Here is a 13,877-nt window from a genome sequence, read left to right as displayed (position 1 = left end):
TTAATTTGCTCAACACTATGTGACAGATAAGATTATTATCTTCATTTTGCAGATAGGGAAACTGAGGAGCAGAAATGTAACATACCCTAAGTCTACACAAGTAATAGAGCTGAAATTTTAATTCCACCAGTCTGGGTCCAGAATCCATGTTCTCAACCACCACGTTGTGCTAATTTTTCTCATGTGCTCTTTTTTAAAATGTTCATTTATATTCTTACTGATTTGTATGATCCTCTGTGAATTTACATTAGATTGATCATTTTATGTAGTTCTAATCATTTATATCTTTATTAATTTCTTGCCTATTTGATTTATCAGTTTCTGAGAAATGTATGTTGACTATGGATGGATTACCCTCTGATTGTAATTCTGTCATTTTTTGGTGTTGATTATTTTAAGATATTGTTGGGTATATCTGTTTCCAAAGTTTATTTCTCACTAAAAAGCCTTCATTAAATAATTATATAATAACTTCTTTATCAGTATGTTTCTAAAATAATGAGCATCAAAAGAAAATAGACCTTCAATCCCAAACAACTTCATCATTTCAACATGAAATTATACTCTGTCACAAATACTGCTTTTGTAATAGTAATAGAGAAGGACTCTTACCCATCACAATCTGAACCTGTAGTTGATTTATTAATTGAAGAGATGTGTTAAAGCAGAGAATCATTAAAATATATTTACAGTCAGGGTGCCTGGGTGGCTCAGTTGGTTAAGCGACTGCCTTCGGCTCAGGTCATGATCCTGGAGTCCTGGGACTGAGTCCCAAGTTGGTCTCCCTGCTCAGTGGGGAGTCTGCTTCTTCCTCTGACCCTCCCCCCTCATTCTCTCTCTCTCTCATTCTCTCTCTCTTTCAATTAAATAAATAAAATCTAGAACAATAAAAAAGAAAAATAAAAAATGCTTACAATTAATCACTTTAATCTACTATCTATAAATATACATTCAATCAATAATCTTTTTTTTTTTTACGTTTTTATTTAAATTCTAGTTAGTTGATATGGAGTGTAAAATTAGTTTCAGGTATACAGTTTGATGATTCAACACATATATACAAAACGGTGGTACTCACCAGAACAAGTGCAGCCATTAATCCCCATCACCTATTTAACCTATCCCCTCCCCTAACCTCCCCTCTGGTAACCATCAGTTGGTTCTCTGTAGTTAAGAGTAGTCGGTAATCTTTTTAGATCAAAAGTTTTCGGGGCGCCTGGGTGGCTCAGTGGATTAAGCCGCTGCCCTCGGCTCAGGTCATGATCTCAGGGTCCTGGGATCGAGTCCCGCCTCTGGCTCTCTGCTCAGCGGGGAGCCTGTTTCCTCCTCTCTCTGCCTGCCTCTCTGCCTGCTTGTGATCTCTCTCTCTGTCAAATAAAATAAAGTCTTTAAAAAAAAAAAAGTTTTCCTATGAGTTTACATGTACAGCAGTGTCTTTATATTAATGTGGTTTGGTTTTGTTTGTTTTTTTAAACTTTGGAGAGGAACAAGAATTCAAAGACACTCGCAAGGTAATCTGACTACAGAATTATTCAAGATTTTTAGGGTTCCCCCCAAAATTCTCCACTCTCCCATCCTATCTGACCTCATTTTTAGGAGACTGTATTAAACATTATGCTTTCAACTTAATTTTCACAGAAACAGTCATTCTCTTTTTATGCTTACATTTCATTAGTTTACAAAATATTTTATTAAATTCCTAAGTCACACCAGCAAGTATTATTGACTCAGACAGCTTTGGAAACAACACAACTAATATTGGAAAGCAGACAACTCAAATGTTAAAATCAGAGATAAACATTTGTCTGTTTTCAAATAGAAATGCTATTTTGATTAATTGATTTTTTTAAGTGAAGGTCAGTTATGAGAGTTTCTTCTGTAGTTCAAATCAGAATATGTTCCTCAAGTAAATAGTGGCAAAATCACTGACAAGTTATTCTCCATCTGACAGATGTCATTGTCAGCAAATGACTACATAGGAATGAGATTGCATTTATAAGTTAAGATACCTATAGACCAGGAATGCTTATGTTAGAATGTCATAGATTTATGATACCAAAACTTTTTTGAGTTTATGTACATAGAGATTCACCCTATAAAAAGAAGATGGGCATATTTTTTAAAGCTACATTCATGATACTTTCTAACACAATTCACTTCAATCTAATCAGGCTTTTTCCTGTTCTATGAGTATCTTATCTCGGTAAACATATATGAGATTGAGTTGAAAAAATTGAAGTCATCTTTATGAAGTCTCCCTCCCTTTTCTAGCTAAGGTAGAAATGATAGAATTGAATGGACCAGAAGAACATCCAGCTCAGAAGAGATTCTTCAAGGTCTTCTAAATGTTGGACACAAACTTGAATTTTAAAAATAGATTAACACTATAATAAAAGTAACATGTGCTTTCAAAGTGTGTTATACCAAGTTGTAAACACATCATGAAAAAAACATATAAACACATCATGAAACAAAAGTAAACCATGCTACTAGTTTATATTTTTATGGACTGCTGACTAAAGCTTTGCTACCAATATTCATATACATATTTAAACTTATTATGAGTATGCATTTATATTTTTAAGCTTTTTAGCTGGGCTTTTTAAAAACTTGAGTTCATTATGAGATATCCAGATCAGGTTATATAAGCAAGAGCATTGCTGCAGCATGTATGCCTCATTGAATAAATACAGACATGTATCACTCCTTAACTGTTTTGTAATGGCAAATTAATATGATAATATTGTATTAAAGGAAGTTTCCTTGCTTAATTTTAGTTTTGAGTGTTTCTTGTCCATATTTCACACTTATGCCCAGAAACATGAGTAATGATTAGACATACTCATTCAGTCTTGGAAACAAGATTTTATTCACTATTCCTTTATTCAAGCTTCTAGACCATGTTATTTTTTTTTATTAACATATAATGTATTATTTGCCCCAGAGATACGGGTCTGTGAATCGTCAGGCTTACACACTTCACAGCACTCACCATAGCACATACCCTCCCCAGTGCCCATAACCCAACCACCCTCTCTATATCCCCCTCCACACAGCAACCCTCAGTTTGTTTGGTGAGATTAAGAGTCTCTTACGGTTTGTCTTCCTCCCAATCCCATCTTGTTTCATTTTTTCCTACCCTACCCTCCAAACCCCCAACTTTGCTTCTCAATTTTCTCATATCAGGGAGATCATATGATAATTGTCTTCCTCTGATTGACTTATTTCACTCACCATAATACCCTCTAGTTCCATCCACGTCATTGCAAATGGCAAGATTTCATTTTTTTTGATGGCTGCATGGTATTCCATTGTATATAGATATACCACATCTTCTTTATCCATTCATCTGTTCATGGACATCTAGGTTCTTTCCATAGTTTGGCTATTGTGGATGTTGCTGCTATAAGCATTTGATACACGTGCCCCTTCGGATCACTGCATTTGTATCTTTAGGGTAAATACCCAGTAGTGTGATTGCTGGGTCACAGGATAGCTCTATTTTCAACATTTTGAGGAGCCTCCATGCTGTTTTCCAAAATGGCTGCATCAGCTTGCATTCCCACCAACAGTGTAGAAGGGTTCCCCTTTCTCCGCATCCTCGCCAGCATCTGTCATTTCCTGACTTGTTAATTTTAGCCATTCTGACTGGTGTGAGGTGGTATCTCATTGTGGTTTTGATTTGTATTTCCCTGATGCCGAGGGATGTGGAGCACTTTTTCATGTGTCTGTTGGCCATCTGGATGTCTTCTTTGCAGAAATGTCTGTTCATGTTCTCATGTTCATGTTTCTTTTTTTTTTTTTTTTTAAGATTTTATTTATTTATTTGACAGAGAGAGAGAGTGATCACAAGTAGGCAAAGAGGCAGACAAAGAGAGAGGAGCAAGGAGGCTCCCTGCTGAGCAGAGAGCCCGATGCGGGGCTCAATCCCAGGACACTGGGATCACGACCTGAGCCGAATCTCTGCCCATTTCTTGATTGGATTCTTTTTTCTTTGGGTGTTGAGTTTTATAAGTTCTTTATAGATTTTGGATACTAGCCCTTAATCTGATATGGCATTTGTGAATATCATCTCCCATTGTCAGTTGTTTTTTGGTTTTGTTGACTGTTTCCTTTGCCATGCAAAAGATTTTGATCTTGATGAAGTCCCAATAGTTCATTTTTGCCCTTGCTTCCCTTGCCTTTGGCGATGTTCCTAGGAAGAAGTTGCTGCGGCTGAGGTCGAAGAGGTTGCTGTCTGTGTTGTCCTCAAAGATTTTGATGGATTCCTGTCTCCTATTGAGGTCTTTCACCCATTTTGAGTCTGTTTTCGTGTGTGGTGTAAGGAAATGGTCCAGTTCCATTTTTCTGTATGTGGCTGTCCAATTTCCAAACATTATTTGTTGAAGAGACTGTCTTTTTTCCATTGGATATTCTTTCCTGCTTTGTCAAAAATCAGTTGACCATAGAGTTGAGGGTCTATTTCTGGGCTCTCTATTCTGTTCCATTGATCTATGTGTCTGTCTTTGTGGCAATACCATACTGCCTTGATGATGACAGCTTTGTAACAGAGCTTGAAATCGAGAATTGTAATTCCACCAACTTTGGCTTTCTTTTTCAACCTTCCTCTGACTATTCAGGGTCTTTTCTGGTTCCATATAAATTTAGCATTATTTTTTCCATTTCCTTGAAAAAAATTGATGGTGTTTTGATAGGGATTGCAGTAAAAATGCAGATTGCTTTAGGTAGCATAGACATTTCACAATATTTATTCTTCCATTCCATGAGCATGGAACATTTTTCCATTTCTTTGTGTCTTCCTCAGGTCCTTTCATGAGAACTTTATAGTTTTCTGAGTACAGATTCTTTGCCTCTTTGGTTAGGTTTATTCCTAGGTATCTTATGCTTTTGGGAGCAGTTGTAAATGGGATCGACTCCTTAATTTCTCTTTATTCTCTCTTGTTGTTGGTGTATAAAAATGCAACTGGTTTATTTGCATTGATTTTATATCCTGATACTTTACTGAATTCCTGTACAAGTTCTAGCAGATTTGGAGTGGAGTCTTTTGGGTTTTCCACATAAAGTATCATATCATCTGCAAAGAGTGATAGTTTGACTTCTTTGCCGATTTGGATGCCTTTAATTTCTTTTCATTGTCTGATTGCTGAAGCTAGGATTTCTGGTATTATTTTGAATAGTAGTGGTGATAATGGACATCCCTGTCATGTTCCTGACCTTCGTGGAAAAGCTTTCAGTTTTTCTCCATTGAGAATGATATTTGCAGTGGGGTTTTCATAGATGGCTTTGATGATATTGAGGTATGTGCTCTATCCCTACACTTTGAAGAGTTTTGATCAAGAAAGGATGCTGTACTTTGTCAAATGCTTTTTCATCATCTATTGAGAGTATCATGGTTCTTGTTCTTTCTTTTTTAAATGTATTCTATCAGATTCATTGATTTGCAGTTGTTGAACCAACCTTGCAGCCCTGGAATAAATCCTACGTGGTCGTGGTGAATAATCCTTTTAATGTACTGTTGAATCCTATTGGCTAGTATTTTGGTGAGAATTTTCGCATCTGTGTTCATCAAGGATATTGGTCTGTAATTCTCTTTTTTGATGGGGTCTTTGTCTGGTTTGGGGATCAAGGTGATGCTGGCTTCATAAAATGAGTTTGGAAGTTTTCCTTCCTTTTCTATTTTTTGGAACAGTTTCAGAAGAATATGTGTTAATTCCTCTTTAAATGTTTGATAGTATTCCTCTGGGAAGCCATTTGTTTGTTGAGAGATTTTTGATGACTCCTTGAATCTCCTGGTTATAGGTCTGTTCAGGTTTTCTGTTTTTCCTTGGTTCAATTTAGATAGTTTATACGTCTCTAGGAATGCATCCATTTCTTCCAGATTGTCAAATTTGCTGGCATATAGTTTCTCATGATATGTTCTTATAATTATATTTCTTTGCTTTTGGTTGTGATCTCTCCTCTTTCATTCATGATTTTATTAATTTGGGTCCTTTCTCTTTTCTTTTTGGTAAATCTGGCCAGGGGTTTATCAATCTTATTAATTCTTTCAATGAACCAGCCTCTAGTTTCATTGATTTGTTCTACCGGTTGTGTTTTTGTTGTTGTTTTGTTTTCTGTTTCTATTTCACTGATTTCTGCTTGATCTTTATTATTTCTCTTCTCCTGCTTGGTTTAGCCTTTCTTTGCTGTTCTTTCTCCAGCTCCTTTAGGTGTAGGGTGAGGTTGTGTACTTCAGACCTTTCTTGTTTCTTGAGAAAGGCTTATATCGCTATATACTTTCCTCTTGGGACTGCCTTTGCTGTGTCCCACATATTTTGAACAGTTGTGTTTTCATTTTCATTTGTTTCCATGAATTTTTTCAATTCTTCATTAATGTCCTGGTTGAAGCATTCATTCTTTAGTAGGATGCCCTTTAGCCTCCATGTATTTGAGTTCTTTCCAGTTTTCCTCTTGTGATTGAGTTCTAGCTTCAGAGCATTGTGGTCTGAAAATATGCAGGGAATGAGCCCAATCTTTTGGTACCAGTTGATACCTGATTTGTTACCCAGGATGTGATCTATTCTGGAGAATGTTCCACATGCACTAGAGAAGAATGTGTGTTCTGCTGTTTTGGGATGGAATGTTCTCAGTATATCTGTGATGTCCATCTGGTCCAGTGTGTCATTTAAGGCCTTTATTTCCTTGTTGATCTTTTGCTTGGATGGTCTGTCCATTTCAGTGAGGGGTGTATTAAATTCCCCTACTATTATTCTATTAGTGTTGTTGTGTTTCTTTCATTTTGTTATTAATTGGTTTATATAGTTGGCTGCTCCCATGTTAGGGGCATAGATATTTAAAATTATTAGATCTTCTTGTTGGACAGACCCTTTGAGTATGATATAGTGTCCTTCCTCATCTCTTATTATAGTCTTTGGCTTAAAATCTAATTTATCTGATATAAGGATTGCCACCCCAGCTTTCTTCTGATGTCCATTAGCATGGTAAGTTGTTTTCCACCCCCTCACTTTACATCTGGAGGTGTCGTTGGGTCTAAAATGAGTTTCTTGTAGATAGCATATTGGTGGGTTTTGTTTTTTTATCCATTCTGATACCCTGTGTCTTTTGATTGACCATTTAGCCCATTTACATTCAGGGTAACTACTAAAAGATATGAATTTAATGCCATTGTATTGCCTGTAAGGTGACTGTTAATGTATATTGTCTCTGATCCTTTCTGGTCTGCTACTTTTAGGCTCCCTCTTTGTTTAGAGGACCACTTTCAATATTTCCTGTAGAACTGGTTTGTTGTTTACAAATTCTTTTAGTTTTTGTTTGTCCTGGAAGCTTTTAATCTCTCCTTCTATTTTCAATGATAGCCTAGCTGGATATAGTATTCTTGCCTGCATATTTTTCTCACTTAGTCCTCTGAATATATCATGCCAGTTCTTTCTGGCCTGCCAGGTCTCTGTGGATAAGTCTGCTGTCGATCTAATCATTTTGCCATTGTATGTTACAGACTTCTAGTCCCGAGCTGCTCTCAGGATTTTCTCTTTGTCACTAAGACTTGTAAGTTTTACTATTAGATGATAGGGTGTGAACCTATTTTTATTGATTTTTAGGGTGTTCTTTGTGCCTCCTGGATTTGATGCTTGCTCCCTTTGCCATATTAGGAAAATTCTCTACTATAATTCACTCCAATATACCTTCTACCTCCCCCCTTTCTTCTCCTTCTGGAATCACAATTATTCTAATATTGTTTCATTTTATGGTATCACTTATCTCTTGAATTCTCCCCTCGTGGTCCAGTAGTTGTTTGTCTCTCTTGTGTTCAGTAGCTTTATTCTCCATCATTTGGTCTTCTATATCACTAATTCTCTCTTCTGCTTCATTTATCTTTGCAGTAAGAGCCTCTATTCTTGATTGCACCTCATTAATACCTCTTTTGATTTCATCTTGGCTAGATTTTAGTTCTTTTATTTCTCCAGAAAGGGATTTTATTTTCCATACAGGGTTTCTCTAATATCTTCCATGCATTTTTCGAGCCCAGCTAGCACCTTGAGAATCGTCATTCTGAACTCTAGATCAGACATACTACCAATGTCCATATTGATTAGGTCCCTAGCCTTCAGTACTGCCTCTTGTTCTTTTTTTTTATTTTTTTTTGGGGGGGGTGAGTTTGAGTGCCCTGTCATTTTATCCAGATAATAATATATAAATGAGAGAATAAAATACTAAAAGGGTAGCAAAGACCCCAGAAAAATGTATGCTAACCAAATCACAATAGATCCCCAAATTGGGGGGAGAAGAAAGGGGGTAAAAATATTAAAACCAATTTAAAATACAGACACACACATACACACACATATTAGACTGGTGAATAGAACAGAGCCACCCACCCACCCACTTTATTTTGGGTGCATTTTGGTCTCTTAGAAGAAACTACCTCCCAAAATTTTAAAGAAAGTAAAACTTATATATATACAAAAATAAGGGTAAACACAATGAAGGGATGGAATATAACTATAAAGATGAGAATTTTTTAAAAATTTCTAAAAAAGGAATTGATAAGATAAGTTGGTTGGAAAATGAAAGAAAAAGAAAGTGGAGAGAATTTGCTCAGGCTGGAGACTGGAACAAAGCCCTCTGCTGGATTTAGGGTATATTTTGATCTATTAGAAGAAATTGTATCCCAAAATTTTTTAGAAGAAAAAACCCTATATGTATTAAAAAAAATTAAGTTAGATACAATGAAGGATAAAATATGACTATACTAATGAAAGTTTAAAAAGATTTTTTTAAGAAAGGTATTGTTAAGATAGACTAGTTTAAAAAAAAAACATTAAGAGAGGAATGAGGAAAAGCTTAAAAAACTAGAATAAGAAAAAAATAAAATTAAAGAAATTTAATTAACCTTGCAAGACTAAAGAATCATGGGGAGAAAGCCATTAATTCCATGCTTTGCTTTCCCCTCCTCTGGAATTCTGCTGATCTCCTTGATCAGTGAACTTGGTCTTGGCTGAATGTTCTTGCTGATCTTTTGGAAGAGGAGCCTGGTGTAGTGATTCTCAAATGTCTTTGCCCGAGGCAGAATTGTGCCACCCTTGCCAGAGGCCACACTAAGTAATCTGCTTGGGTTCGCGCTCAGGAGCTTTTGTTCCCTGAATGCTTTCCATAGAGCTATGGAGGATGGAAATGAAAATGGCAGCCTGCCAATCTCTGGACCGGAGGAGCTGAGAGCTCGGGGCCCCACTCTTCTGTGCAATCTCGGAGAAAAGCGGTCAGTCACTCCCATCTCTCTGGTCCCTGGCCATGCTCCAAGCTCACCCAGCCTGTGACTGAGCATTTCTACCTCTGGCTCCAAACCCAGCAGATTCCTGCCACGTTGCTCTTCCAGTGGAAAGGGGGGTCTCCCCAGATCTGCCATTTGTGGGGTCCCTGCTCAAAGAGCAGTGGTCTGACTCTGCCATGGATCACAGTTCAAAGTAACCCCAAGCTGAGAGTTCACTCCTCAGCTCCGTCTCTGTAGTTGGCTTCCCCACTCTGATACCTGCGAGCTCTGCCACACTCAGACACCTCCGATCCTTCTGTGACCCTGCAGGACCCGAGACCATACTGTCCCCATGAGGGTTCCACCCCCGCTTAGCCTCCTGAGCAATATCCCTCAGTGGAGCAGACTTGTTAAAGTTCCAATTTTATAGTCTGTTGCTCCACCACTTGCTGGCAGCTGGCCCCTCCCCCCGTGATCTATATTCCCATTGCTTTGGATTCACTTCTCTGCATGTCCTACCTTTCAGAAAGTGGTCAATTTTCTGTTTCTAGAATTGCTGCTCTTCTTCTCTTCAATCTCCTATTGGGTTTGTAGGTGTTCAGAATGGTTTGATAACTATCTAGCTGAACTGCGACCAGATGTCTTCTCAGTCTGCTACTCCTCCACCATCTTGACTCTCTCACCAGCTTCTAGACCATTTTAATTTCAGAGATCTTTATGTTGCTAAAGCCAAATTCACTATTAAAAAAAAAAAAAGTTGCCTTTGGCAATAGCTTTTCTGTGGTAACCAGAATTGTTTCCATATTAGAAAGCCAAAACAAATACATAAATGACACTTTTGAAGATTATTTTAAATTGCAACTCTTACCCATATGTCTTGACTTCATACTTTTTACTAATCAAAATAGTGCCTTATTTTTATTGATGGATTTTAATAAGTAGTGTTATGATTTGGTCTTACACAATGAATAATTATTACCAGTAAGTCTATTTTTTCTGTTTTATATATTACAGATTCCATTTAGATTTCATTAGATAAAAGAGACCTACACCTAAAATAATTTGAAAAATACTGATCTAGTCCAAGGTCATTAATTTTACAAATTGAAAAATTAAAGTTAAGTTATATAGAGCTAGAAACCGGTACAGCCACTCTGGAAAATAATATGGAGGTTCCTCAAAAAGTTGAAAATAGAGCTACCCCTACAACCCAGCAATTGCACTACTGGGTACTTACCCTAAAGATACAAATGTAGCGATCTGAAGGGACATGTGTACCCAAATGTTTATAGCAGCAATGTCCACAATAGCCAAACTATGGAAAGAACCTAGATGTCCATCAACAAATGAAAGGATAAAGATGTTGTATACACACACAAGCACACACACACGTGCGCGCGCACACACACACACACACACACACATATGATATAATACTATGCAGCTATCAAAAAACACCGTGAAATCTTACCATTTGCAGCAACATGGATGGAACTAGAGGGTTTTAGGCTAAGTGAAATAAGTCAATCAGAGCAAGACAATTATTTTATGATCTCCCTGATATGAGGAATTTGAGAGGCAAGGCGGGGGTTCATGGGGGGAATGGAGGGAAAAATGAAACACAATGGGACCAAGGAGGGAGACAAACCATAAGAGACTCTTAATCTCAGGAAACAAACTGAGGGTTGCTAGAGGAATGGGAAGGATAGCGTGGCTGGGTTATGAACATTGGGAAGGGTATGTGCTATGGTGAGTGCTGTGAATTGTGTAAGACTGATGATTCACAGACCTATACCCCTGAAAGAAATAATATACTATATGTTAATAAAAATATTATATAGAGCTAGAAAATTTCAGATTCTACATTTCCTAACCATTAGCTCACTATTCTATTATTTGTTACCTCATCTCTGAGTTCCTATAATACATTTATTTTATGCCATGGCATTTAGTTTGTATGCAAACATTCATTTCATTTACTCAAAAAGTTATTCTCTGTGCCAGGCACTCTTATAGGCACTGCAGACAGCCCCCAAATTTAGAAATTATACTGAAAATAGGATAAAAGAAAAGTAGATTCTATTCAGACTCCATTTGATTTTGGTTGAATACACACCTACAATTAGCCACCTATATATATATATATATATTACTGGGCGGTTTTAACATATTACTTACAAGAACTTTACTATTTTATTATTATATTTAAGGGAGTAAAAAATTTCTTTAGCGTTTTGAAAGGTGAGAAAAACAAATAATTCAACTCAAAGCACATTGTTTGCATACCATGTACCTGGTAATGTGTTTGGCAACCTCAAAAACAAAGCTGTATGAAACAAGGAATGCGTGTGCATAAAACATTGTGGTCGGCATGCAATTAGCACTGCAGAATGAGAGAGGAATGAATAAGTAACTCTGAGCAGGAGTCTAGATGGGACTTTATGGAGGAGTTAACCCTAGAGTGTAAAGAATACAAGGTTGCTTTAAGAATGCAGAAGGAAGGGGCACTCTGATGGCTCAGTTGGTTGAGCATCTGCCTGCCTTTGGCTCAGGTCAGATCTCAGGGTTCTGGGATGGAGCCCCGCTTCAGACTCCCTGCTCTGCTCCCTCTCCCTCTGCCTACTTGTGCTGTCTCTCTCTCTCAGAAATAAATAAAATCTTAAAAAGAAAAAAAAAAATACAGAAAGAAATCTTAAGTCCAGGGAACAACACGTGCATAGGCATGAAACTGAACAGTCCTGGCATTTCCATGAAAGTTAAATGCAGCAAACTACTAGGATGTCTTGGGAGGAGTGCTCAGTAAGCATTTTCAGATATTATTGGTTTGAAGAATGGAAATAATGAAATGTGAGACCTTCTTATTTTGCACCTGGGTATTCCTCATGCATTTACCTATTTCTGTTCCTAGGTGTTAAGTTCTTTGAGAACATTGATAGTATTCTGTACTTTGCAATCTGACAGTGACACATGCAGTGCTAAGCATGACAAGGACTCAGTACATGCTTGCCGATTAATTATGCTCATCGTTCACTAGACAAATATTTTTGACTCCAGCATGTGTAAGGTTCTATACTTTGTGCTATGAGAAATTTTTTAAAAAGTTATAAGACAGCCAGCTTTCAAGGAGTCTTGAACCTAAAGCAAAAAATTATAAGGAATTTTTTCTGTTGTGATGATTTATATGGTCATGTGCTCACAGAGCTTATGCTCTTGTCAGAGGAAATCACAAGACAGTAAATGTTAAAAATGTAGAGGAAATAACAATAGGGTAAATGTAAAATGGGGTAAACACTAAGGAAAAAAACAATAAAATAGGAAAGGGGGATATAAATTACCAGAGAGAAAAAGAGAAACTAATTTAATTTCTCTTGCCTCCATATCCTTAATTCTAGAAAAGAAAAAATAATAATGTTTATTTATAGGGTTGTGATAAGGATTAAACAAGTTAATATATTTATGTGTAAAATATTCAGTGCTGTTCCCAGAAGATGGTAGGAAGTCAGCTAATATTGTTCATACCTTTGTCTTGAATAGCTTTAGAATAGTAGTCACCTTATTTTCATCACTTATGAACTTCTTTTATTGAAGGATATACTTCCAAATGGTTTTGAACTACTTTATCTACAGGCTAAAACTCCCTCATCCATATCTTGCTCATTTTAGCTTCTGTTTCCAATGCACTCACATCTAAAAATACTTTCTTATTGAAGTGAATCATTGTACTTTGATAGTATTTCTTCTAGAAAACAGTATCTGCTTATCTGGATATCGGGTCACTGTTTTCTGTTTCAGGCATGAGGCAGGCATCCAGACCTTCCTGCACAAAATATTCATTAATGCTTCATCACTTAGCCCATCTCAAGGTTAAAAGGTCTGACAAAATGAGACCTTTATGCTTGCTTACCAGCTTAAAAATATATATCCAATATTGGAATTGTTATCAGACAGAAACATAAAATCTTCAATATGACTCTTTTGGAACTAAGATCATTTGCACGGATGAGATGAAGTTTGAGGTCTCCTACTAACCTTTCTTTGTCTAACTTCAGTGCATCTTTAAATATATCCTGTGTCTCCCTTTCTCTGATCCCTGAAAACTAGACTAGCTCGCTCTTTGTGCTCCTTTTGCACTCCACATTTAGCCCTATTATAGCCAGTGTCATTCAGTATTGTAATTACCTGTTTCCCTAATTGTCTTACTCCCTGCCCTCCACCTCCCAGTCATGTATGCTCTTTAGGTTCAGTTCCTTGATATCCATTACTGTGCTTCACGTGTAGTTGATGCCCAGTAAATAGTTAAAACACTCAACCTAATGTCTGGAGTGCCTTTAATATATCAGGACTACAGGGACATAGTTATTTAATCTAGGTTCCATATTCCTTAGCTGGTGCTTTGTCCCTCCTGGCGGCTTTCTGAGAAACAGCAATGTTCAAGCATATGTACACCATGTCCTATGCACATTCCCCTGTCCTGCTTTGGCCTAAAACCAAAAGCAAAAAAAGAACAAGTAGGCTGGCTCTCAGGAAATGCACAAAGATGGAAGAGCATCCTGTGTCGTAATTATGGTCCAGCATGTGGTCCTTACTCTTCCAATTAGAAGAAAAAGTTGAGGGTGCAGGGCTGGCTCAG

The sequence above is a fragment of the Mustela nivalis genome, assembly GCF_964662115.1.
Source record: "Mustela nivalis genome assembly, contig: HAP1_SCAFFOLD_1934, whole genome shotgun sequence".
Lineage (NCBI taxonomy): Eukaryota > Metazoa > Chordata > Mammalia > Carnivora > Mustelidae > Mustela > Mustela nivalis.
This window is presented reverse-complemented; position numbering follows the sequence as displayed.